This window comes from Alosa sapidissima, chromosome 24, assembly GCF_018492685.1.
Source record: "Alosa sapidissima isolate fAloSap1 chromosome 24, fAloSap1.pri, whole genome shotgun sequence".
NCBI classification, from domain to species: domain Eukaryota; kingdom Metazoa; phylum Chordata; class Actinopteri; order Clupeiformes; family Clupeidae; genus Alosa; species Alosa sapidissima.
Genome location: NC_055980.1, coordinates 19,529,291 through 19,544,290, shown reverse-complemented (window position 1 = coordinate 19,544,290; position 15,000 = coordinate 19,529,291). Strand labels below are relative to the sequence as shown.

Below are 15,000 nucleotides of genomic sequence, written 5' to 3'. Positions count from 1 at the left end.
AGTGTGATAGATGAAGAGGATTACCCCCCCCCCCCCCCCCCCCCCCCCCCCAGCCCTTTCGCCTGCCGCTCTGTCCTCCCAACAAAACCTCACTTTTGAGTTGCTGCGTTCAGGGCATTTTCATGGGCATGGTGAACTTTATTTGCCAGGCAAGAAATGCTCCAGAATAGCTCCAAGTCAGACATACTTGAATGCATGCACGGTCCTGTGATGGATGAATGTTGTAAAACGACAACGCCACACGCTGAGAGGTTACAAACTTCAGGCTTGTGGCCCAGACGCAGACGAGGAAAGAGCTGTGTGTGTGTGTGTGTGTTTGGATTTTTGTGGGACGGGTCACTGGTGTCAAGGCGAGAGTGTTTCAAAGGTATTATGAAAACAGTCATTTTCTTGCCTCAGAAACTCCCTAGTCATTTCATTCACACCTAAGCATATTTAATTCCACACCACCTCAATGGTCTCCATCAGCTCTCTCTCTCTCTTTCACACACACATACACACACACACACACACACACACACACACACACACACACACACACACACACACACACACACACACAGACTGAGAATGGAGGGGCTTGTTTGATATTCTTAAGTGCAGGGTAAACACTAGGCATAAGGAAGCACTTCTGGAGCATGAAGGATGGTGGTCTGGGACTGGATGGTCCAGGGAACGATAAAGACTCTTTCAGACACTTGGAGATTTGACCAACACCTACACCAGGTTCCTGACAGACACTTTAGTAACACTCTTTCTCTCTCTGTCTCTTTTATTCTTTCTCTCTCTCTCTCTCTCTCTCTCTCTCTCTCTCTCTCATACACACACTCACACACACACATATGGAAATGCATACACACTTATAGACAAACACCTTCAATATCAGTAAATCCCCAGAGCATAGAAATGGAACATTTGCAGAAACACAGCTATACAGTAGGCACAACTGCACAAACAGATGCATTTGTTGACATTGACATTGCGCGCACTGCGCACCTGACACACACCAAACACACACACACACACAAACACTCACACACACGTACATACACATGCAAAGACATTCACATCAACACATAAAACAAACACCTCATCTCAAATCACACACACACACATACAGTCCTCTCTTTGTCACTTTGTCCTTACATATTGAAAACAAACAAACACACACACACACACACACACACACACACACACACACACCATGAAAGCCACTCCAGAGAGACACACACTCCCTGGAGTTCTGGCCATGGACAGTTTGATATAACAAGCGCAGGAATTCGGCCTAATTGATCTAAGCTTTAACCCATTTAAGCCCAAATTTTTCCCAGACATGCCAATATGCAAATCATGTGTTATTAGCAACCCTTTGAAGTAATCAATAATTATTTTTTTTTTAAAAATGTAGAAAAGTAGATGAAAAAGTGAGTTTTATTACCGGTGACCGGTGGGGATAATATGCGTATACTCAATTAAAGGTTGCTCAAATTGCTTTTTGGTTAAAATAAAGGTATTCTGACAGGACTTTTCAAACTGATATGAACACTGAGACCAATGCCAATAATAAATATGAAAAATATGTAAACATTGTTTATTTACCAGGAGCTTCGGCTCGTTAAAATAGAACCCTGAATGTGTATGTCTGTGCGTGCGTGTGTGTCTTCATGTAGTTGTGAGAGTTAGTCTATATGGTCTGTGTGTGTGTATCTGCATGGGGTGTGAGAGTTAGTGTGCATATTGTGTGTGTGTGCGTATATATATATATATATATACATACATATATATATATATATATATATATATATATATATATATATATATATATATATATATATATATATGTATGTATATATATATATATATATATATACGTGCACACACACACACACAAACAGACCATATACAGTACACTAACTCTCACAACTACATGCAGACACACACGCACACACAGACATACACATTCAGGGTTCTATTTTAACGAGCCAAAGCTCCTGGTAACACAGAGATACACACTCACACAAACACAGACATACACACTCACATATACACACTCACACATACACACACACACACACACACACACATACATATATATTTATATGTGTGAGAGTGTGTATGTCTGTGTGTGTGTGAGTGTGTATGTCTGTGTATGTGAGTGTATATCTGTGTATGTGTGTATTTGTGTGTGTGTGTGTGTATTTGTGTGTGTGTGTATGTGTGAGTGTGTATATTTGTGTGTATGTGAGTGTGTGTGTATGTCTGTGTGTGTGAATATGTGTATGTGTGTGTGTGTGTGAGTGTGTGTGTGTGTGAATGTGTGTGTGTGTGTGTGTATGTCTGTGAGTGTGTGCGTCTGTGTGTGTGAATATGTGAATATGTGTATGTGTGTGAGTGTATGTCTGTGTGTGTGAGTGTGTATATCTGTGTGTATGTGTGTGTGAGTATGTATGTGTGTGTGTATCTGTGTGTGAGTATGTGTATGTGTGTGTTTATGTCTCTGTATGTGTGTATGTATGAGTATGTGTATGTGTATGTGTTTGTAGGTGTAGAAGTATGTGTGCATCTAGATACAACATTCTATCCCACCGGTCACTATTGTGACCGTTAACATGTTTACTCATTCTGCAAACACACCAAAGACATTTGAATAATTATAAATGTATATATCATAACTAGATACCTTAAAGACCATGTGTACAACAAATATTTGTCCAATTTTTATTTTAACATACTTTAAAAACCTTTTATTTGGGAGCTGTGAGGCCGTCATCCTCTTCTCAAGGTGCAACCAGGAAGTAAACAGCTCTGGTCATGTGACAATTTACTCAAAACATTTGACACATTTCATTGAAACACTCTATTGTTTCAATATTTACTGAAAGAGTATTGGGATATTCCCCAGTTACAGTTTTAGAGGCTTATAAGTACATTTTTTTTTTTTTCGGTCATAATTGTACAATTGGGTGGAATGGGTTAATGATCTAAATAAGGTCATACAGGACAGGCAGTCAATGAAAGAGAGACAGAGAAAGAGAGAGGGGGGGCAGAGAGAGTGATGGATAGAAAGACAGAGAGAGAGAGAGAGAGAGAAAGAGAGAATGGGGGGTTAACCTCTTAGATGATGGAGGACTGCTGTTAACACTTTCACCCTGTTGGTTTTACACTTCTCCGTCCAGACCTAGATCGCCCAAAACACACACGTGGCCAGGCCTGGACGTCAACAACAGCTCTCCGACAGTTTACACAGGCTCTGTGTGTTCCTGGCCCAAATGATCCCAATTTCAAAAGCACGGTCTCAGTTCGAGAGCGAGAGTGCTTCATACACAATCACGGGCCACTTGTTTGTTTTCGGTACCAAAGGACTCGCGAGGACTATTTGAAAATGTTTGGAAACGTGATCTCGTAATTGTCCAACATAGAACCAGCTACTTAGCATATGTTCCCATTGCAGGAGTCTCAAGATCCCTTTGCTGGATATGAGAAGAGTATAGAGTATGCAATATATACCTATATATACCTAACTATATCTACCCTGATATATCATATATCCTCTATTACATTCAAAATGTGATGTGCATATGCTATACCAACAATATATAGTTTATAGCATTGTAGGTTTGTCTTAGTATACATGGTCTTAGATACAAATGTGGCTGCTGCTAGTATAAACAGTATAATTGACTTGAAATGTGTGACTTTTCCTAGTGTCCCTCAATTTAGAAAAAGTAAAAGAAAATTTAAAAAAATTGTTCCTACTTCCAAAAAAGCTGAACACATGTTTGACCCGCCGGTCATTAAAAATCATGAAACACATTACAGAATTAGTCTCATTACCTCATACAGAATGTAGTATAGCAGTAGTGTACTACTGCAGTAGTACTGTTGTAGGCTTGATATTGACTGTGAAATAGGATTGTTTATAGTTTTAAGTGTGGTTGGATAGTCTTACATGTAAGGATTCATGAGTGTGGCTTTTTAAACAGCCTTCAGTGGGACTGTCCATCTTTTGAGATGAGAGAGAGAGAGAGACAGAGAAAAAGAAACAGAAATAAAGAAAGAGAGGGGGGGTGGTGAAGAAAGAGAGTGAGGACCAAAAAGTGGGAGAAAAAGAGTGAAACATAAAAGCTGATTCCAACCACCTGTGCCGCCGACACCGAAGCGGAGTACATTCTTTCTGAGTGACACACACACACACACACACACACACTCACACACTCACACACTGCTGAAAGATAATTCCGGCAACGCAAACGTTTTCTGTTAAAAAGAAATTATGGTGCCTGGTTCACAGCATAGAAGAAGAGAAGATACAGAGGAGGAGGGGAGGCTCAAGTTTTTAAATGAGAAGAATGGAGACAGAGGGAGAGAGGGAGAGAGGGAGAGAGAGAGAAAGAAAGAAAAACTGTAGAGGATGACGTTTCCAAATGAGAAAATTCCCAATGAATTCTGAAGCCCTTGTAGCATATCCCACCTTTTCTGTATTAAGCGTGAGCGTCTGCATAGGAATGAAACTGGACAGTTGACAGGCTCCACTGCGTCTCTGAGACAAAGGAGACTCAGCTGTGTCCTGTTGTGTGTCGCTTCGCAGACGAGAGATGAAGGCGTTTGCCTGCCCTACAGAGGGAGACTGCCACCACTCACTCTGCATGCACGCATATACACACACACACACACACACACACACACACACACAGGGAGAGATACACTCGAAGACTCGCACATTCACACATTCACACAGACACGCTCACAGACAGACATGCACACACACAGACATCTGCTCGCAAATGCACACACACACACACACACTTATCCTTTGTTGGCTTTCACAGTAAATAACCATCGCAGCGGGTTTGGACCACAACCGATGGCAACGACTTGTCAGAGGAGGAAGACTGTAACAGCGGTGTCTCAGGCGTGAGTGTTTGGTGTGGCGATAGAATGCCGATGTTGGGGTTTCATTTTGTCCATTTTACCTCCTCTCTCCTTTTCCCCTGCCAGGAGTCTCTCACTACACAGGCACACGACTGTGAACGACCTTGGGAGCAGAGTGGGAGATTTGTACAGTAAAGCCTCACTTCACCCCATTCAATTCTTCCATTCTCTCTCTCTCTCTATATATATATATGTATGTATATATTGTTATGTTGAATTGAATTGAATTGAATTGATAGTAAACATCAAAACATAAAACAATACAAAATCATATAATTTGTGTGTAGTTACTGTAAATCAAGCTCATAGACAGACAGAGGCTCTCTCTCTCTCTCTCTCTCTCTCTCTCACGTGTGTGTGTGTGTGTGTGTGTGTGTGTGTGGGTGTGTGTGTGTGATTGTGTGTGTGTGTGTGTGTGTGTGTGTGTGTGTGTGTGTGTTGAATGAGTGAGTGAAAGAGTGTGTGAATGAGTGTGTGAGTATGAGTCTGTTCATAAGAGAAAAAGTAATGTGTGTAGAGTATGTGTGATTGAGAGAGAGAGAGAGAGAGAGAAAGAGTGTGTGTGTGCATGCATGTGTATGTGTGTCTGTGCACTCTAAAAAATAATACACTGGCTCAACTTAAAAAAATTGAGGTAACAATTTGCATGGATCTTTTTAAGTAATTTCAACTCAAGCCGTTTTTGAGTAAATATTGTGAGACTTATATAGCCTAGTTAGAACAACTGAATTATATTATATGATCAAATTAATATAATTAAGTTGGTTCAACTTAAGCTTTTAGAGGACAAATCAGGTTGATTGTGCTAAACTAATTGAGTTCTTCTCACTATAAAAGTCTCACAATATTTACTCAAAAACAACTTGAGTTGAAATGAATTAAGGTAACAATTTGCATGGATCTTTTTAAGTTATAGTAACTTACTTCACTTCTGTCTGAATAAAAGCACACAGCAATTTAAATTTTCTGAAAGCATTGTTTATTTTTAAAGCAATGGCAACTGGTCCAGTTGTGCAATGAATGAATGTAGAGATCCGTCTGAATTCGTCATTTATCTGTAAAAGAAAGGCACAATGTTAGAAAATTTACCTCAAGACAAACAACAAAATGAACAAAATCGGGGTTTGCAGGGATTGACACAGAATATTTCTCAAACTTCAAAAATAAATAAATGTTGGCCTACCTATTATGTTCAGGTTAAGCTAAGAATGTCAAATGGCCCACAAACCTTCATAAATCGTGACAATGTTAGGCTTAACTAGGACGACCAAATATGATCCTCAAACACGTGCAGTGTTAGAACTAGCAATGCTAAAATGTTAAGTGCTGAATACAGCTGCCACAGTGAAGTTTGAAGACACCAGACAGCTAAATTTACCTTTACTAACTCCAGATTATCAAAGGGCAGGCTGCAGGTAACTTTGAAGACGCCAGCTACCAATGTCATCTTTTCAAATGGTTTAATTACTGTGCTAGCACCAGCTAGCTTGGAAGACACGATAGCTAACTGTCTGTAGATAGCTAGCTAAATCCATCTTTTCAAATATTCAGCAAAAGGGCAAGCTGTAACATTAATTTCATATGCATGTGACAATGATTTTGATGCACTGTGTGCCATTGTTTGATAGCTGTTGCTTTTAAAACAAACACAAAAATAGTAGGCTAGACTACTTTGCACGTACCTTTGATGTTCGATGCAGGCTACAGGATCCTGTGCCATCATTTCTGTTACTTCTCAGGCGTGGTCTGGAAGGTTCTGAACGTTTAGTCGTGTTATCAGCTTTATAAGTTTGGTCACGAGATTTACAAGTTTCAGTAACTTAATACTTATTGTTAGGTGAAAGCAAGACTGTGTGTTGAAAATCCATACATTAATAAGTTGAGACAGCTTTCTTTCTTTTTCAGACACATTTTCAGATACATGTACAAGTAACAAACTTAGGTAACACTTTATTTTAATGTGCCGCTGTTACAGTGTACCTACCTAATTAGGTACAGTGGTACAACCTGTGTAACAACATGTACTATCAGGTACTATCATTGTACTTGCATTATGTATTTGTGGGTACCTACATATAGTTGTTAAATTGTAATACTGAGTGCTTTTACAAAACTTTGCCAATTTGTCTACATTTTCATCAGAGGCAAAGAGCTGACCTGAGACCTGCTGGATGGGGTAAATCTGGTCATGATAGATTTGATATACAAATCATTCTTAGCTCCAGTCAAGGCCTCATTGTCTTCAGTGTACATGTAACAGCTGTGCTGCTACAACCTTGTTACTCTTTGATACAGTGGAATAAACCTATTAAGTGTACCAGTTAATTACTTACATGTACATATGACATGTATGTTATGTCTTCGATGTCTTGGAGCAGGTCTACTAATTCACATGTACTGTGTGGTGTAACAGCAGACATGTTTCAACACATCAATTACAGGATGCATGACATCATTGACAGGATGTATATAATATGTATGTACTTAACTGGTAATGTAAGTACTTAACTGGTACACTTTATTTTAATGGGTTTATTCCACTGTATCAAAATAGTAATAAATGTGTACCAACACAGTTGATACATGTACTACAGTATGTAGGGTAATGGCAGACATGTTCCAAGACACCAATGACACAACATACATGTAATATGTAATTGTAAGTACTTAACTGGTACACTTCATTTTAATGGCTTTGTGCCACTGTATCAAAGAGCAATAACCAACACAGTTGATATTAGACTATGTAGTGAATTAGTAGACCTGTTCCAAGACATCGAAGACACAACACAACATACATGTCATATGTACATGTAAGTAATTAACTGGTACACTTAATAGGTTTATTCCACTGTATCAAAGAGTAACAAGGTTGTAGCAGCACAGGTTGGAGCTAAGAATGGTTTGTATATCTATCATGACCAGATTTACCCCATTCAGCAGGTCTCAGGTCAGCTCTTTGCCTCTGATGAAAATGTAGACAAATTGGCAAAGTTTTGTAAAAGCACTCAGTATTACAATGTAACAACTATATGTAGGTACCCACAAATACATAATGCAAGTACAATGATAGTACCTGATAGTACATGTTGTTACACAGGTTGTACCACTGTACCTAATTAGGTAGGTACACTGTAACAGCGACACATTAAAATAAAGTGTTACCCAAACTTATTTTTTTCATGTCGAAAATGTTCTTCATTTTAAGTTTTATCTACTAACCTCATGAATCATTTTTTAGAGTGTGTGTATGTGTGTGTGTGTGTGTGTCTGTGTGTATGTGTGTGTGTGTGTGTGTGTGTGTGTGTGTGTGTGTGTGGCAGCCTTGGCGCTCCCCATGGGGAGGCCTTCTGGAAGCTGACTCTGACACAGGGCGCCTTTTGTGTGTCAAGACGTTTCAAACCTTGCTCAAAAGACACAGTCAGTGTGTGTGTGTGTGTGTGTGTGTGTGTGTGTGTGTGTGTGTGTGTGTCTGTCTGTGTGTGTGTATGTGTGTGTGCGTGTACAAATGGGCGACAGGGACTAACAATGAGAGCAATGAGGTCCCCCATTCAGATTGATATGAAAACTGTCAGGCTGAATAACGACGCAGGCCTGGAATCACTGTAGAGTCGCTGCTGTCCCTGCTTATTTCTAATCCCCTACCCAGAATGCCTCAACAGCTGCACACACACACACACACACACACACACACACACACACACACACACACAGGCAGACAGACAGACAGACAGACAGATAGATTTTTTTAGAAACAGAGTCACAAGAGCAAGGATTTGTGATCTGCAAATTGTACTATATGGGCTCTTTAAAGCCATATTTCTAACCAGGTAAATTGTTCATTGTGGATAAAAAAAAAACTAAAACGGAAATTAATTTAGGCTAATTTAATTGAATGTACTATATTTATATTAACAGGCCCATTTGATTTGAAAGAGAGACAGATGTTTTGGTGATGTTTTTATATCCAATTTGAAAAATGGAGAATAGCAGTTTTTTGTTAAAGCAGTTAAATCATTTGAAAATCTTTGCCACAAACAAGCATTGGACAAATTTGACCAAGCTTTCAATAAAAGAAGAAAGGACTTTTTATGGTTGCGTGTTTTGTGTGTATACTGTAATAATCCACAAATTCTATTCTCTTTACTTAAAAGACAGTAGTGGTCAAGCAATAACGATTTTTCCAAACTATTTGTTTTGTAGCTTTGTCAGCTAAGTGCTTGTGCACGATGCGTCTGTGGGTGTGGAGGTCTACGGGTTATTTCTTTGATTTCCTTTATGCTATTTCTTGCTGGGAAACAAAAACAAAATCCACAGTGAGGTAATGGATGTGCTATTCTATTGTCCCAGCCCTTGCGACGACCCAAACTTGACTGTTTGGCAAGAGAAGCGTAATGAAAGAAAATAAAACCTCTGTATCCATTTGTGTGCAATGTTGTCGGCGAGTCAGATGGGATTGTGTTTGGCTTCCAACCTGAACGTACAGTACACATAAGCCATTTGGCAAATTGACTTGTTGAAGAGACTGTGGTGGTGCAATATCATCAGATCAGATCAGATCGGACGCACCCCCCACTTGTCCCTGAGAAAACTTGTGGAGGATCACAAGGTCTGCAACGAGGGAGTCGAGATTTATGAGACAGAGGCGAGTCCAAAAGCAGAGAGACAGAAAAAGAGGAAAGAGAGAGAGATAGAAAGAGAGAGAGAGAGAGAGAGAGAGAGAGAGAGAGAGAGAGAGAGAGAGAGAGAGAGAGAGAGAGAGAAAGAGAGAGAGAGGGGGGGGCAAAGAAAAAGGTAGATGGACAGAGGCGGGGGGGCTGAGGCAGTGAGAGACAGAGAGAGAGAGTGAGAGAAAGAGAAAAAAAACTGAGAGAGGGAGAGAGAGATGGCAAGAGAAGTGGTCAGAGAGAGGGGGGGCCGAGGAACAGAGAGGGGGGGCAGTGAGAGACAGTGAGGGAGACACAAAGAGAGAGAGAGAGAGAGAGAGAACTGAGGGAGGGACTGGGAGAGAGAGGGAGAGAGGGGGGGGGAGATGGTCAAAGAGAGTGAGAGACAGAGTGAGAGTGGGAGACAGAGGGAGAGTGAGAGTGAGAGAGGGAGAGAGAGAGGGAGAGAGTATATTCCCCCCTGGGCCAGGGAGCCTCTGCCTGCGGTGAGATTTATGACGAGGATGACACAGGCAATTACTCCCGGACACCGAGCAGCATTGGACACGGAGGCTGTTTTTTTAGGGCTTTCGGTCGCCTTCGACCAGAGGATTGGCCAGCAGGCTGAGGACAGCAAAGGGGGGGGGGGGGGGGGTGGTTGGGATACGCATGCCCACACAGACATGGACACGCATGCATACACATTATGAACACACACACACACACATTCTCATGCACACACAAATTCATACATACATAGACAGACACACACATATACACGCACTTACTGTACCCTCCCACACATGCACACATATACCGAAAAATGTTTCAATTTCTTTTTTTAAATGTAAACTTTTTTGTACAGTAGATACGTTATATAATTGTTTGGTAATCCTTAGTCCATCATCTTGTTCACAGAGATCTACCCCATCTTGGGCTCGGCTGTTTGCGTGTGTTCGGCTGTTTGTAGTGAACCACTCAAAAGCACACGTAGATCTGTTCACAAATGTTTACCTCATTCTTGCTTTGCTCGTTTCAATGCACCTCAAGCCTTCCAGACAACTGTCGCTGTGATGGCTCGACTGTTTCTGTGTCTGTCTGTGGGCTTCGACAGCTGATACACACACATGCACAGGCCAAGTCAGAGCCATGTTTAAAGGAGGGAAACAGCGGGTGCAGGCTGATGGAAATGCCAGAGAGGACGGGGGGGTGGGAGGTGGGGGGGGGGGGGGCGGTGAGGGTTTGGGGGGGGGGGGTTAGGGAGTGATGGTTTAAGGGGCGACTGTGTGCACCGGAGAGAAATCGTGGAGACATTGCTGTGACCCTAACAGCCACATTTCACTGTGAAAGCCGTCTGAATTTCTCCCTCCCTCCCTGTCACACACTTTCTCTCTCCCTCCCTTCCTCCCTCCTTCCCCTCAATTTCTCTCTCTCTCTCACGCACACACACACACACACACACACACACACACACACACACACACTCCCTCACTCTCTCTCCATCTCTTTCTCCTCTGTCTCAATCTTTGACAAATTTGTGAGCGTTGGGTTTCTCAGTGGCCAAACTGTGGACAAGGAGAGTTCAGCCAAACCCAACATACCCCAACAAACAGTGGCGCTGAGGGCTGTGTCGGCCTCGCTTCGAGACCAAGAGCCAGGTCGGGGGGGAATCGCTCCTGATTGCTGGGTGCGCTCGCCGTTACGGTGGAGCCCAGAGGATGTCCCTCTCCGTCCGGCCGAGTCCGACACATGACGCACGTTTCCAACCAGTGGCCAATCTGTCAAGGACCGGGCCATCGGTTCCTTACCTCAAGAGAAAGCCGCCAGGAAGAACGAGGGAAAACACTCACGCCCTCACACAGTCAATAAATCAGCCACACTTCAGTGTGTGCGTGTGTGTGTGTGTGTGTGTGTGTGTGTGTGTGTGTGTGTGTGTGTGTGCGTGCGTGCGTGCGTGTGTGTGTATGTGTGTGTGTGTGTGTGTGTGTGTGTGTGTGTGTGTGTATGTGCGTGCGTGTGTGTATGTGTGTGTGTGTGTGTGCGTGTGTGTATGTGCGTGCGTGTGTGTGTGTGTGCGTGTGTGTATGTGTGTGTGTGTGTGTGTGTGTGTGTGTGTGTGTGTGTGTGTGTGTGTGCTTGCGTGCGTACGTGTGTGTGTGTGTGTGTGTGTTGTGTGTAAGTATGTGTGTGTGTGTGTGTGTGTGTAAGTTGGGAATGTCTTATGTGAATATGACCTAAAGATCAGAAACAGGCTGTTTGTCTTGATGTGGAAATGCTGTTTGGCTTCCACGCTTTGGTTTCGGATCTGAGAAGCCATGCTGCAACGGTTGTGTTTTGTTGGGAGGAAAGAGATAGAGAAAGAGAGAGAGAGAGAGAGAAAGGGAGAGAGAAAGAGAGGGAGAGAGAGCAGTTTGATGAGTTTGACATGACTTCAAAACATCACTTTTGGTCTCCTAAATAATCTCCTGTCTACCACCCTTCCGGTAACAGGAAAAAAAGTAGAGGCACATAAAACGAAGCTCTTCAGGGTTTTTTTTTTTAACTTTTGGACAAAGTGCTTGTTGACATGAGGTGCACCAGATGGACGACTCATCGACATTAGCAGTGAAAAAAAAAAGACAACGCCACCGGCACACATTCTCACCCTGCCTGAGGGGCCCCCTCTTTCTCACTCCTGCCCTGCTGGCAGCGTGGCAGAGACAGGGTGGGACAACAAGTCGGCCGCCTTGGCCGGGACTCGGGAGGTTTGCGAGCTTCGGCGGCTACGAGAGATTGATGGTCCGTGGCCAATTACTGGCTTAGCCTGCGAGCCTCCCCAAGGGAAACATGTAAACACACCGCAAAGGCTAAGCTAAACTAAGCTAAGGCTAAGCGTGAGAGAGCGCCCTATATGTACAAGCGGATACCTGTTGATGAAAGGGGTCTTGGAAAAGTCACATTTCTGGCGCGTTGTGCTTCTAGTGTCCGCTCCGACTCCCCTCATCTTCGTCTCCCCGAGGGTCAAACGTCTGACCCATGTTAAATCCTACGAGGGGCAGAGGATGACAGCTGTGAGAATCCTTCCCTCTTTTTCCCTCCTCTGAGGTTGGAAATGGGAGACAGTGCTTTAGACCAATGACATTCCTGGGACTGATCCCCATACCCTTGGCTAGGGCAGTTTGTGTGTGTGTGCGTGTGTGTGTGTGTGTGTGTGTGTGTGTGTGTGTGTGTGTGTGTGTGTGTGTGTGTGTGCTTGTGTGTGTGTGTGTGTGTGTGTGTGTGTGTGTGTGTGTGTGTGTGGGTGTGTGTGGGTGGGTGATTGGGGGGGGGGGGTCGAGGGTGGAACGGGGTGAGGAGAGGCGTCCATTTGACACCCCGGCTGTGGGTGATGGTCTCGGGGGCGCCAGGCGAGAGCTTGTTAGACAAACTTTGACAAGACGCCGCTGCTCTTGAAAATCAATTATAAACAGAAGGGGGGAACATCTCTGCATCTGTTTCTGACTAGTGCTTTTGGAGCAGAGACTGCAGTGTCAGTCACTCAGCTTTTTATTTTCTCTCTCTATCTCTCTCTTTCTCTCTCTCTCTCTTTCTCTGTCTATCCATTGCCCTGTCTCACCCTCTGTCTAGCGTTTTTCTTTCTCTGTCTCATTCAATTCAATTAAATTCAAAAGGAGCTTTATTAGCATGACCATAATGTTGTACAGTATTGTCAAAGTGTTTGGGTCAAATACATCAAAAGGGGAGGAGAGGAGGGGGGAACACACAAATAAAACAAAAAATCTCTCTCTCTCTCTCTCTCTCTCTCTCTATATATATATATCTCTATCTCTATCTCTATCTCTATCTCTCTCTCTCTCTCTCTCTCTCTGCCATTGCCCTTGCATGTTCTGTTTCAGTCTGTTTTCCAATCTCTCTCAAACTCAAATTCAATGAGCTTTATTGCCTCAAGTGTTACAATATTGCCAAAGGAAAGTGAAGTGTATAAAATACCACAAAAATAAAAGTTATTTCTCTCTCCCTCTCTCTCTCTCTCTCTCTCTCTCTCTCTCTCTCTCTCACTCTTTCTCTCTCTCGCAAATAAAAACAAATGTTGCGTTATTGACATGAATGAATAGCAGTTGTTACAGGTTGTCTCCTTTGATCACTTTTTTCATTACTGAAACAAAATGGGGGAAAAAGAGCTTACAGTAATACAGTGGTTCCCAATCTCTCACTGCACAACACCATGACATTAAATCCAAAAGTGACAAAATAACATGTTAATTGCTGTTTTTTGTCCCCAGGCCCCACGTCACCAAAACAAATTGTGCCCGGTTTGACACATAACGCCAATGTTGGCAGGCTATTTGTGAACCCATAAAGTATAAGCTCAAGAATTTATTGTATTCAACTGTCTGTCCAAACAGACAATACTGTAGAAAGAATGCTTTAAAATAAGGCAATTATCATTTACACATTCTCATATACACTGTGGAAAAATATGCTCTCTCTCTCTCTCTCTCTCACTCTGCCACTCTCTCTCTCTCTCTCTCTCTCTCTTTCTCTCTCTCTCTCCCTTTCTCTCAATTCAATACTTTATTGGCATGACCATTTCAAAATAGGGTTGCCAAAGCAACGGAGATATCGTAAACATATAACAAAATACAAAATCAAATAATTTGTGTGTAGTTAAAGCAAGCTCATAGACAGACATACCCTCTCTCCCTCTCCCTCTCTCTCTTTCTCTCCCTCTCTCCCTCGCTGTCTCTCTCTCTCTCTCTCTCTCTCTCTCTCTCTCTCTCTCTCTCTCTCTCTCTCTCTCTCTCTCTTTCTCTCTTTCTTTTTCCTAAGCAGATTCCAGAACGTTGAGATGACCGTCCAGGCGGCAAGATAAGTGATGGCACTCTGGCCTCTGGGGGGGCTGTCTGCTTGTAAATCAGGGAGAGGAGAGAGAGGGGATCCTAAGTGCTGAAAGGTCAAGGAGTGCGGCTGTTGAGCACAGGGGAGCCGAGGAGGGTGGGGGGGGGGGGGGGGGGGTGTTATGCATATTGTGTGCATCCCTGGGCCCATCTAAAGCATGCCTTCCTTTCTGGGTGTTTTGCACCATTAGCGCCTAGCGCCCCCCATGGTGCTGCAGGCCACATGGTTGAAAGGATATTAAAAAATAATTTGGGCCTGGAAGGACCACAGGGGCCTACGAAATAGACCGCACATATGAATGTCTAGCTACGGCTACGTCTGCTTCAGTTTTTTTAGTGTGTGTGGGGTGGGGTGGGGTGGGGTGGTTGGGGCGGCTGGTTTGTTTGTGGTTTCAGCATGTCACCTTTCCACCAGTGGGGTGCCATTTATGTTTAAAATAGGCATTAAGGTAAAATCAAATGCAGGATTGCTAAAGGCCTCATTACCTTTTTTTTTCTTCTTTGCTGAATTTCAAAGTGACCTTGAAAACTTAGGTGCGCTGGTC

General features: G+C 42.9%; 1 long non-coding RNA gene across 1 annotated transcript; it reads right to left on the bottom strand.

Annotated features, from left to right (window-relative positions):
• Positions 1-5,894: 5,894 nt before the first annotated feature.
• Positions 5,895-6,746, bottom strand: LOC121700043. Its single transcript, XR_006027100.1, has 2 exons — positions 6,615-6,746; positions 5,895-5,987 (listed from the first exon to the last, which is right to left on the bottom strand). It is a non-coding gene; the product is annotated as an uncharacterized LOC121700043 (long non-coding RNA).
• Between the last annotated feature and the right edge of the window lie 8,254 nt (positions 6,747-15,000).